This window comes from Loxodonta africana, chromosome 3, assembly GCF_030014295.1.
Source record: "Loxodonta africana isolate mLoxAfr1 chromosome 3, mLoxAfr1.hap2, whole genome shotgun sequence".
Classification (NCBI taxonomy): domain Eukaryota; kingdom Metazoa; phylum Chordata; class Mammalia; order Proboscidea; family Elephantidae; genus Loxodonta; species Loxodonta africana.
The window spans coordinates 56,835,369-56,845,951 of record NC_087344.1 but is presented as its reverse complement, the minus strand read 5'-3'; positions in this window follow the sequence as shown (position 1 = coordinate 56,845,951).

Sequence of the window (10,583 nt, the reverse complement as noted above, 5' to 3'; positions counted from 1 at the left end):
AATACCTTCACTCCAGAAAAGCCTGAAGGTGGTATAATCATCTTTTACAGATGAGGAAATCAGTTCATAGAGATTGGGAGACTTGTTCAAGGTCACCCAGCAAGTGGGAGGCAGAGCCTGAACTGACAATTTGCATGGGGCTCCGAGTCCCATTCTCTTCCTGTTATGCCATCCCACTTTGACCTTGAATCCTGAAGGTTCCTGCCCTGCTCTAGGAACTGGATCCTTCTGCCTTTAAGCAGCTCAGAGCCTCGCAGACAAGCAAACTTAAAGTATCATTTAACATTATAAAAGCTAGGGCTATGGGGACAAAGAGGAGGGATCCCAACCCCATCTGGAGCAGGAAAACCAAACAACAAAAAAAACCCAAACCCACTGCTGTTGAGTCAATTCCAACTCATAGCGACCCTATAGGACAGAGTAGAACTGCCCCATAGGGTTTCCTCCAAGGAGTGCCTGCTGAATTCGAACTGCTGACTTTTTGGTTAGCCGCTGTAGCTATTAACCACTATACCACTAGGGTATCCAGGAAAGCCAAGGAATAATAAAATTAACGATTATTAATAAAAGTAATGATTATTAATAAAATCACTTAATAATAAATTAGTATTAAAAATTATCTTTAATGATAAATTAATCATATTAACTTATTGAGTGCTTACTGTTTGCCAGGGACTATTTTCATGTATTCACAATAGTGCCGTGAGGTAGATACTATTATCATCCTCATTTTATAGATGAGGAGACTGAGGCACAGCAAAGTATAGCAATGTCATATAACTAAAAAGGGGGAAACAGTCTGCCTTCCCAGACCAGGAATTGTCTGAGCCGAAATCTGAAGTCTGAATAGAACCTAGCCAGGTGAGTAACTAACCAGGTAAGGAGAGGGTCAGCAGTGTTCCAGACAGAAGGAAAAACACTAGCAAAGCCCAGAAGGCTTAAAGAGCCCACCTTTGTCTGCTTCTACCCAGAACCCTGAGGAAGTACCCCTTTTTGGAAGGAATGGGCTTATGCCCCCAACAGCCAAACATGGTGTTTAGGTTCAATCCACAGTTGAGAAGGGGCTTGTCTTCGTTATCTAGTGCTGCTATAACAGAAATACCATAAGTGGATGGCTTTAACAAAGAGAAGTTTATTGTCTCACAGTCCAGTAGGCTAGAAGTCTGAATTCAGGGTGCCGGGTCCAGGGGAAGACTTTCTCTCTCTGCCAGCTCTGGAGGAAGGTCCTTGTCATCAGTCTTTCCTTGGTCTGGGAGCATTTCAGTGTAGGAACCTCAGGTCCAAAGGATGCGCTCTGCTCCCAGCACTGCTTTCTTGGTAGTAGGAGGTTCCCATGTCTCTCTGTTCACTTCTATCTTTTATATGTCAAAAGAGATTGTCTTAAAACACTACCTACTCTTGTACACCTCATCAATATAATCCGCTAATCCATGTTATTACATCATAGTGATAGGATTTACAATAGACAGGAAAATCACATAAAACTGTGGGCAATCACACAATACTGAGAATCATGGCCCAGCTAATTCAATCCATAAGAGGAATCTTATGACATTTTCACACATCTCGTAAACCAGCAACAGCAGAAATGGTAAAAAGGCTTAATGGGCTCTTAACAAAATACCTAAATCCAGGTTTGGGGTGAAATAAATGGAAAAAAGAGGAGCATTCTGACAGAAAAAGTTGTCTAAATTACATAATAAACAGTTATCCTCCTGACATCCTAGAGCTATTCAAACAGCCAAAATATTAGTCCTCTCAACAAGTTAAAAGATATTAAAGATTATGGGGTCATGAGAGTATACATTTGTTACTCCACTAAGGCCCACCATGTGGGAGGCCAGAGTAAATGGCATCCCCAATATGAAATGGATAGTCATGGGCGACTAAATTCCCTTGGAAACTCTTAAATATCTCAGGCAACAGCCTTGTGCTAGCTCTTCCAGAATTAAAAATATATATATTTATAATGACAACTGATAGACATTATTGTAACCATTCTAATCATCTCGACACTATACACCCATTTTCCCTGTGAATATACTGACCATAACTCGATAAGTTGACTTCACAACCTGATTGCCAAGGTGATGAAAATCCCATCTGGATCAAAACATGATTGGATACAAGAACATTTTATAATAACTAAAATACATCCTATTAGTCCAACTACAACTGTCATGAGAAAAAGAGCAATGGTCCAGTTTCTCATGGAAGGTAAAAGTCATCTGACCCCCTCAGGTTGCCTGGATAAGGTAGATATAATCTCAGACAAAGGGATCCCAAGTGGGGAAATTGACTCCATCAGAAAAGTATCAGTAACAATAGAGCACCAGACACAAACCCTGTGGGCCTCAGCCTAGACTTAGAACCTTATCTTACAGGCATCTGCCAACAGTAGAGCCAACAGGAATGATAACACCTTTTCACTTCCTCTAGGGAGACAAATGAACTTAAAGATGGAGAAGATTTACAACAACATCATCAAAGGATTTCAAGGGCCATTAGGAAAAAGAACTAACAGAACAGACATAACAGAGGATGTCACGAACACTCATAGACACTGAACGTGATAAGCTGAAGAGTTACATGGAATAATTACAACAAAGAGGCAACGGATGGAGGTATGCCTCTTCCTGGTTTGGTTTGGCAAGATTATGTGCTATGGGCATTTGTGGGACTCTTGAAATGACCTGGAGCTCCATGGCACAGCGGTTAAGAGCTCGGCTACTAACCGAAAGGTCGGCAGTTTGAATCCACCAACTGCTCCTCGGAAACACTATGGTGCAGTTCTACTCTGTCCTACAGGGCCTCTCTGAGTTGGAATCAACTCCATGGCAATGGGTTTGATATGACCTGAATGACTGGGTACGTTGTGACACTACCAGTTAAAGAACATGCCTCGTTTGCTATGATTATGATATTGATTTGGGCCTGTTGTAAAGTATTCTAAGTGTAACAGAGCCAAGGTGTGAGTTGTAGAGTATACATGCTTATGAATTATGTCCCACTCCTATCCATAGCACCTTATCAATACCAACATCTCAGGGCTGCCTGCATTCCAGTGAGGGCTACCTCTCATCTTATTAGCGTCAAAATATTGTCATTGTTGTTGTGTGCCATCAAGTCGATTCTGACTTGTAGCAATCCTACAGGAAGGAGTAGAACTGCCCCATAGGGTTCCCTAGGCTGTAATTTTTACAAGAGCACATCACCAGGTCTTTTCTCCCACAGAGCCACTGATGGGCTAGAACCACCAACTTTTCAGGTAGCAACCGAGCCTTTAACCACTGCACCAGCAGTGCTTCTTGTCAAATATTAGTTACCTCATTTGCATTTATGTAAGACCTAGAGATTTATATTGGGCAAATCTTCTGTAAAAGACTCCTTTAAACTGTTGAAAAGCAAGGATGTCATTTTGAGGACTAAGGTGCGCCTGACCCAAGCCATGATATTTTCAGTCGCCTCATGTGCATGTGAAAGCTGGACAATGAATAAGACCAAAGAAGAATTGAAGCCTTTGAATTATGGTGTCAGCAAAGAATATTGAATATACCATGGAATTCCACGAGAAAGAGCAATCTTTCTTGGAAGAAGTACAGCCAGAATGCTCCTTAGAAGAGAGGATGGTGAGACTTCTTCTCACATACTTTGGACATGTTGTCAGGAGGGGCAAGTCCCTGGAGAAGGACATCATGGTTAGCGAAGTGGAGGGTCATCTAAAAAGAGGAAGGCCAGATGGATTAACACAGTGGCTACAACAATGGGCTCAAGCACAGCAAAGATTGTGATGCGATGCAGGACCGAGCAGTGTTTCGTTCTGTGGTACAGGGGGCCGCTATGAGTTGGAACCGACTCAACGGCACCTAATAACAACAACAACAAGATCTGCAGTCAGATGGATGGGTGGCAGAGCTAGTGTGTGCAGTAATCATCTCTAGGATCAACACATTAGGGTTTGCTAAATTGCATATAGCCAGTCATAGCAAGGGTGTGAACAACAACAAACACAGGGAAATGAATCACAGGCGGGTTCCAAAGGAAAAGAAAAATCCTAACCCTGATGCCACCTGCTCCCACAGCAAGAGTGCATGCTGTCCCTTGCTCTCGTGATGATGCTTGAAGGCCAGTTTCTAGGCAGATGATTGTGCCAGATCCAATTCACAGTGGCAATCTAGGCAGTGACTGAGAAGAGAGAGAATCATTCATATTGAGAAGGTGATTAATGGACCCGCACAATCACCTACCTAGAGGTTAAGGCACTATGACCTTTTACTCCATCCCAAAGGAATATGTGTTGGGGGGGAACTAACGTATTAATAGAAAGGTTTATTCTAGGTGGATAAGATACTATCATATTCAATAATCTTTCATTATACTGAATAATTTTATAATAAATATAATTTTCCAAAGGCTACCTCTGATCATTTACCGCATTATTGCATCAAAGTTAGTGGAGTGAATATAAGATAGTTCACTGTATGTCTCAGCCCCTCTCCCCACCATCCTTGTCAACAAATAACTCCTGGGTTGTAGATGTCAAAGGAAGACTCGATTGTAGAATATGATCATATACATGCTGATACATAATTGTAGCAGAGGAAAGTGTCAATGTTGCTTCCACAGTGCCCACATAAATGGTACCTCAGATACAACGCAGCCCAGGCTCCTTCCACTCTTCTCTTCCTTAGGTGGTGAAACACTACAGCCATTCACTTCTCTTTTTGGCTTGGGATTCTCTCCCTCTCTTTCCCACTGGGTCTTGGAAGAATGGATGATGACATTGTCTTTGTTATCTAGTGCTGCTGTAACAGAAACACCAAAGAGGATGGCTTTAATAAACAAAAATTTATTCTTTCACAGTCTAGGAGGCTAGAAGTCTGAATTCAGGGCACCAGCTCCCGGGGAATGCTTTCTCTCTGTTAGTTCTGTGGGAAAGTCCTTGTCATCAATTTTCCCCTCATCTAGGAGCTTCTCAGTACAGGGACCCCGGGTTCGAAGGACTAGCCCCACTCCCAGCATTTCTTTCTTGGTGGCATAAGGTTCCTCTCCTCTCTGCTTGATTCTCTCTGTTATATTTCAAAAGAGACTGACTCAAGGTACAACATAATCCTATAGGTTGAGTCCCACCTCATTAATATAACTGCCTCTAATCCTGCCTCATTAACATCATAGGGGTTAGGGTTTACAACACATAGAATAATCACATCAGGTCACAAAATAGTGAACAACCAAACAATACTGGGAATCATGACCTAGACAAGTTGACACACATTTTTGGGGGACACAATTCAATCTATAGCAACATTAAAAATAACTTGTGCTTCACGTATTCTTTGTAAGTCTCTGTTTAGATTTAAAGGCGCCTTCATTTAGAAAAAAGAACCTGCTTCTACCCACGCCTCTAGATCTAGAAAACTAGTTCTTAATCAGACTGATGTACATCCATTCATTTAGTAAACATTTATTAAGTACCTACTAAGTGTCAGACGGGAAACACTGGTGGCATAGTGGTTAAGTGCTATGGCTGCTAACGAAAAGGTTGGCAATTTGAATCCACCAGGAGCTCCTTGGAAACTCTATGGGGCAGTTCTACTCTGTCCTATAGGGTCGCTATGAGTCGGAATTGACTCCACAGCAACATGGTATGTGTCAGGCAAGTTCCCTACGTGGCACAAAAGGTTTGTGCTCAACTACTAACCTAAAGGTTGGCGGTTTGAACCTACCCAGTGGTACTGCAAAAAAAAAAACCTGCTCTCATGGATTGAATTATGTCCCCCGAAAAATGTGTGTATCAACGTAGGCCATGTGTGGTTGCCCTCCATTTTGTGATTGTAATTTTATGTTGAGAGGATTAGGGTGGAATTGTGACACCACCCTTCCTCAGGTCACCTCCCTGATTCAAGGTAAAGGGAGTTTCCCTGGGGTGTGGCCTGCACTACCTTTTTTTTTTTTTTTTTAATGATTTTTATTGTGCTTTAAGTGAAAGTTTACAAATCAAATCAGTCTGTCACATATAAGCTTATATATACCTTACTCCATACTCCCACTTACTCTCCCCCTAATGAGTCAGCCCGCTCCCTCCTTCCAGTCTCTCCTTTCGTGACCGTTTTGCCAGTTTCTAACCCTCTCTATCCTCCCATCTTCCCTCCAGACAGGAGATGCCAACACAGTCTCAAGTGTCCACCTGAAACAATTAGCTCACTCTTCATCAGCATCTCTCACCAACCCATTGTCCAGTCCCTTCCACGTCTGATGAGTTGTCTTCAGGAATGGTTCCTGTCCTGGGCCAAGAGAAGGTTTGGGGACCATGACCGCTGGGATTCTTCTAGTCTCAGTTCGACCATTAAGTCTGATCTTTTTTATGAGAATTTGGGGTCTACATCCCACTGATCTCCTGCTCCCTCAGGGGTTCTCTGTTGTGCTCCCTGTCAGGGCAGGCATCGGTTGTGGCCGGGCACCATCTAGTTCTTCTGGTCTCAGGATGATGTAAGTCTCTGGTTCATGTGGCCCTTTCTGTCTCTTGGGCTCATAGTTATCGTGTGACCTTGGTGTTCTTCATTCTCCTTTGATCCATGTGGGTTGAGACCAATTGACGCATCTTAGATGGCTGCTTGTTAGCATTTAAGACCCCAGATGCCACACTTCAAAGTGGGGTGCAGAAAGTTTTCATAAGAGAATTATTTTGCCAATTGACTTAGAAGTCCCCTTAAGCCATAGTCCCCAAACCCCCGCCCTTGCTCCACTGACCTTTGAAGCATTCAGTTTATCCCGGAAACTTCTTTGCTTTTGGTCCTGTCCAGCCGAGCTGACCTTCCGTGTATTGAGTATTGTCCTTCCCTTCACCTAAAGTAGTTCTTATCTACTAACTAATCAGTAAATAACCTTCTCCCACCCTCCCTCCCCACCTCTTAACCACAAAAGTATGTGTTCTTCTCGGTTTATACTATTTCTCAAGATCTTATAATAGTGGTCTTATATGATATTTATCCTTTTGCATCTGACTAATTTCACTCAGCATAATGCCTTCCAGGTTCCTCCATGTTATGAAATGTTTCACAGATTCGTCACTGTTCTTTATCGATGTGTAGTATTCCATTGTGTGAATATACCATAATTTATTTAACTATTCATTCGTTGATGGACACCTTGGTTGCTTCCAGCTTTTTGCTATTGTAAACAGAGCTGCAATAAACATGGGTGTGCATATATCTGTTTGTGTAAAGGCTCTTATTTCTCTAGGGTATATTTCAAGGAGTGGGATTTCTGGGTTGTATGGTAGTTCTATTTCTAACTTTTCAAGAAAATGCCAGATAGATTTCCAAAGTGATTGTACCATTTTACATTCCCACCAGCAGTGTATAAGAGTTCCAATCTCTCTGCAGCCTCTCCAACATTTATTATTTTGTGTTGTTTGGATTAATGCCAGCCTTGTTGGAGTGAGATGGAATCTCATCGTAGTTTTAATTTGCATTTCTCTAATGGCTAATGATCGAGAGCATTTTCTCATGTGTCTGTTAGCTGCCTGAATATCTTTTTTAGTGAAGTGTGTGTTCATATGCTTTGCCCACTTTTTGATTGGGTTGTTTGTCTTTTTGTGGCTGAGTTTTAACAGAATCATATAGATTTTAGAGATCAGGCACTGGTTGGAGATGTCATAGTTGAAAATTTTTTCCCAATCTGTAGGTGGTCTTTTTACTCTTTTGGTGAAGTCTTTAGATGAGCATAGGGGTTTGATTTTTAGGAGCTCCCAGTTATCTGGTTTCTCTTCGTCAATTTTGGTAATGTTTTGTATTCTGTTTATGCCTTGTATTAGGGCTCCTAATGTTGTCCCTATTTTTTCTTCCATGATCTTTATCGTTTTAGTCTTTATGTTTATGTCTTTGATCCACTTGGAGTTAGTTTTTGTGCATGGTGTGAGGTATGGGTCCTGTTTCATTTTTTTGCAAATGGATATCCAGTTATGCCAGCACCATTTGTTAAAAAGACTATCTTTTCCCCAATTAACTGACACTGGGCCTTTGTCAAATATCAGCTGCTCATACATGGATGGATTTATATCTGGGTTCTCAATTCTGTTCCACTGGTCTGTGTGCCTGTTGTTGTACCAGTACCAGGCTGTTTTGACTACTGTGGCTGTATAATAGATTCTAAAATCAGGTAGAGTGAGGCCTCCCACTTTCTTCTTCTTTTTCTGTAATGCTTTACTTATCTGAGGCTTCTTTCCCTTCCATATGAAGTTGGTGATTTGTTTCTCCATCACATTAAAAAATGTCATTGGAATTTGGATCAGAAGTGCATTGTATGTATAGATGGCTTTTGGTAGAATAGACATTTTTACTATGTTAAGTCTTCCTATCCATGAGCAAGGTATGTTTTTCCACTTATGCAGGTCCTTTTTAGTTTCTTGCACCAGTACTTTCTAGTTTTCTTTGTACGGGTCTTTCACATCTTTGGTAAGATTTATCCCTAAGTATTTTTCTTCTTGGGGGCTACTGTGAATGGTATTGATTTGGTGATTTCCTCTTCGATGTTCTTTTTGTTGATGTAGAGGAATCCAAGTCATTTTTGTATGTTTATCTTGTAACCTGAGACTCCGCCAAACTCTTCTATTAGTTTCAGTAGTTTTCTGGAGGATTCCTTAGGGTTTTCTGTGTATAAGATCATGTCATCTGCAAATAGAGATAATTTTACTTCTTCCTTGCCAATCCAGATGCCCTTTATTTCTTTGTCTAGTCTAACGGCTCTGGCTAGGACCTCTAGCACAATGTTGAATAAGAGTGGTGATAAAGGGCATCCTTGTCTGGTTCCCGTTCTCAAGGGAAATGCTTTCAGGCTCTCTCCATTTAGACTGATGTTGGCTGTTGGCTTTGTATAGATGCCCTTTAGTATGTTGAGGAACTTTCCTTCAATTCCTATTTTGCTGAGAGTTTTTATCATGAATGGGTGTTGGAATTTGTCAAATGCCTTTTCTGCATCAATTGATAAGATCATGTGGTTTTTGTCTTTTGTTTTATTTACATGGTGGATTACATTAATGGTTTTTCTAATATTAAACCAACCTTGCATAAAAATAAACCCTTGCATACCTGGTATAAATCCCACTTGGTGGATTATTTTTTTGATATGTTGTTGAATTCTATTGGCTAGAATTTTGTTGAGGATTTTTGCATCTATGTTCATGAGGGATATAGGTCTGTAATTTTCTTTTTTTGTGGTGTCTTTACCTGGTTTTGGTATCAGGCATATGGTGGCTTCATAGAATGAGGCCATCATTTTCTATGCTTTGAAATACCTTTAGTAGTAGTGGTGTTAACTCTTCTCTGAAAGTTTGGTAGAACTCTGCAGTGAAGCCATCCGGGCCAGGGCTTTTTTTTGTTTTGGGAGTTTTTTGATTACCTTTTCAATTTCTTCTTTTGTTATGGGTCTATTTAGTTGTTCTACTTCTGATTGTGTTAGTTTAGGTAGGTAGTGTTTTTCTAGGAATTCATCCATTTCTTCTAGGTTTGCAAATGTGTTAGTTAGAGTACAATTTTTCGTAATAATCTGATATGGTTCTTTTAATTTCAGTTGGGCCTGTTGTGATATGGCCCATCTCGTCTCTTATTTGGGTTATTTGTTTCCTTTCCTGTATTTCTTTAGTAAGTCTGGCCAATGGTTTATCAATTTTGTGAATTTTTTCAAAGAACCAGCTTTTGGCTTTGTTAATTCTTTCAATTGTTTTTCTGTTCTCTAATTCATTTAGTTCAGCTCTAATTTTTATTGTTTGTTTTCTTCTGGTGCCTGATGGATTCTTTTGTTGCTCACTTTCTATTTGTTCAAGTTGTAGGGACAGTACTCTGATTTTGCCTCTTTCTTCTTTTTGTACGTGTGCATTTATCGATATAAATTGACCTCTGAGCACTGCTTTTGCTGTGTCCCAGAGGTTTTGATAGGAAGTGTTTTCATTCTCGTTGCATTCTGTGAATTTCTTTATTCCCTCCTTAATGTCTTCTGTAACCCAGTCTTTTTTGAGCATGATATTGTTCAGTTTCCAAGTATTTGATTTCTTTTCCCTGATTTTTCTGTTATTGATTTCCACTTTTATGGCCTTGTGGTCTGAGAAGATGCTTTGTAATATTTCAATGTTTTGGATTCTGCAAAGGCTTGTTTTATGATGTAGTATTTTTATCTCTTCTAGAAAATGTTCCATGTGTGCTAGAAAAAAAAATATACTTTGCAGCTGTTGGGTGGAGTGTTCTGTATAAGTCTATGAGGTCAAGTTGGTTGATTGTAGCAATTAGGTCTTCTGTGTCTCTGTTGAGCTTCTTACTGGAAGTCCTGTCCTTCTTCGAAAGCGGTGTGTTGAGGTCTCCTACTATAATTGTGGAGGTGTCTATCTCACTTTTCAGTTCTGTTAAAAGTTTGTTTTATGTATCTTGCAGTCCTGTCATTGGGTGGATAAATATTTAATATGGTTACATCTTCTTGGTCAATTGTCCCTTTAATCATTATGTAGTGTCCTTTATCCTTTGTGGTGGATTTAACTTTAAATTCTATTTTGTCAGGAATTAATATTGCTACTCTTGCTCTTTTTTGCTTAT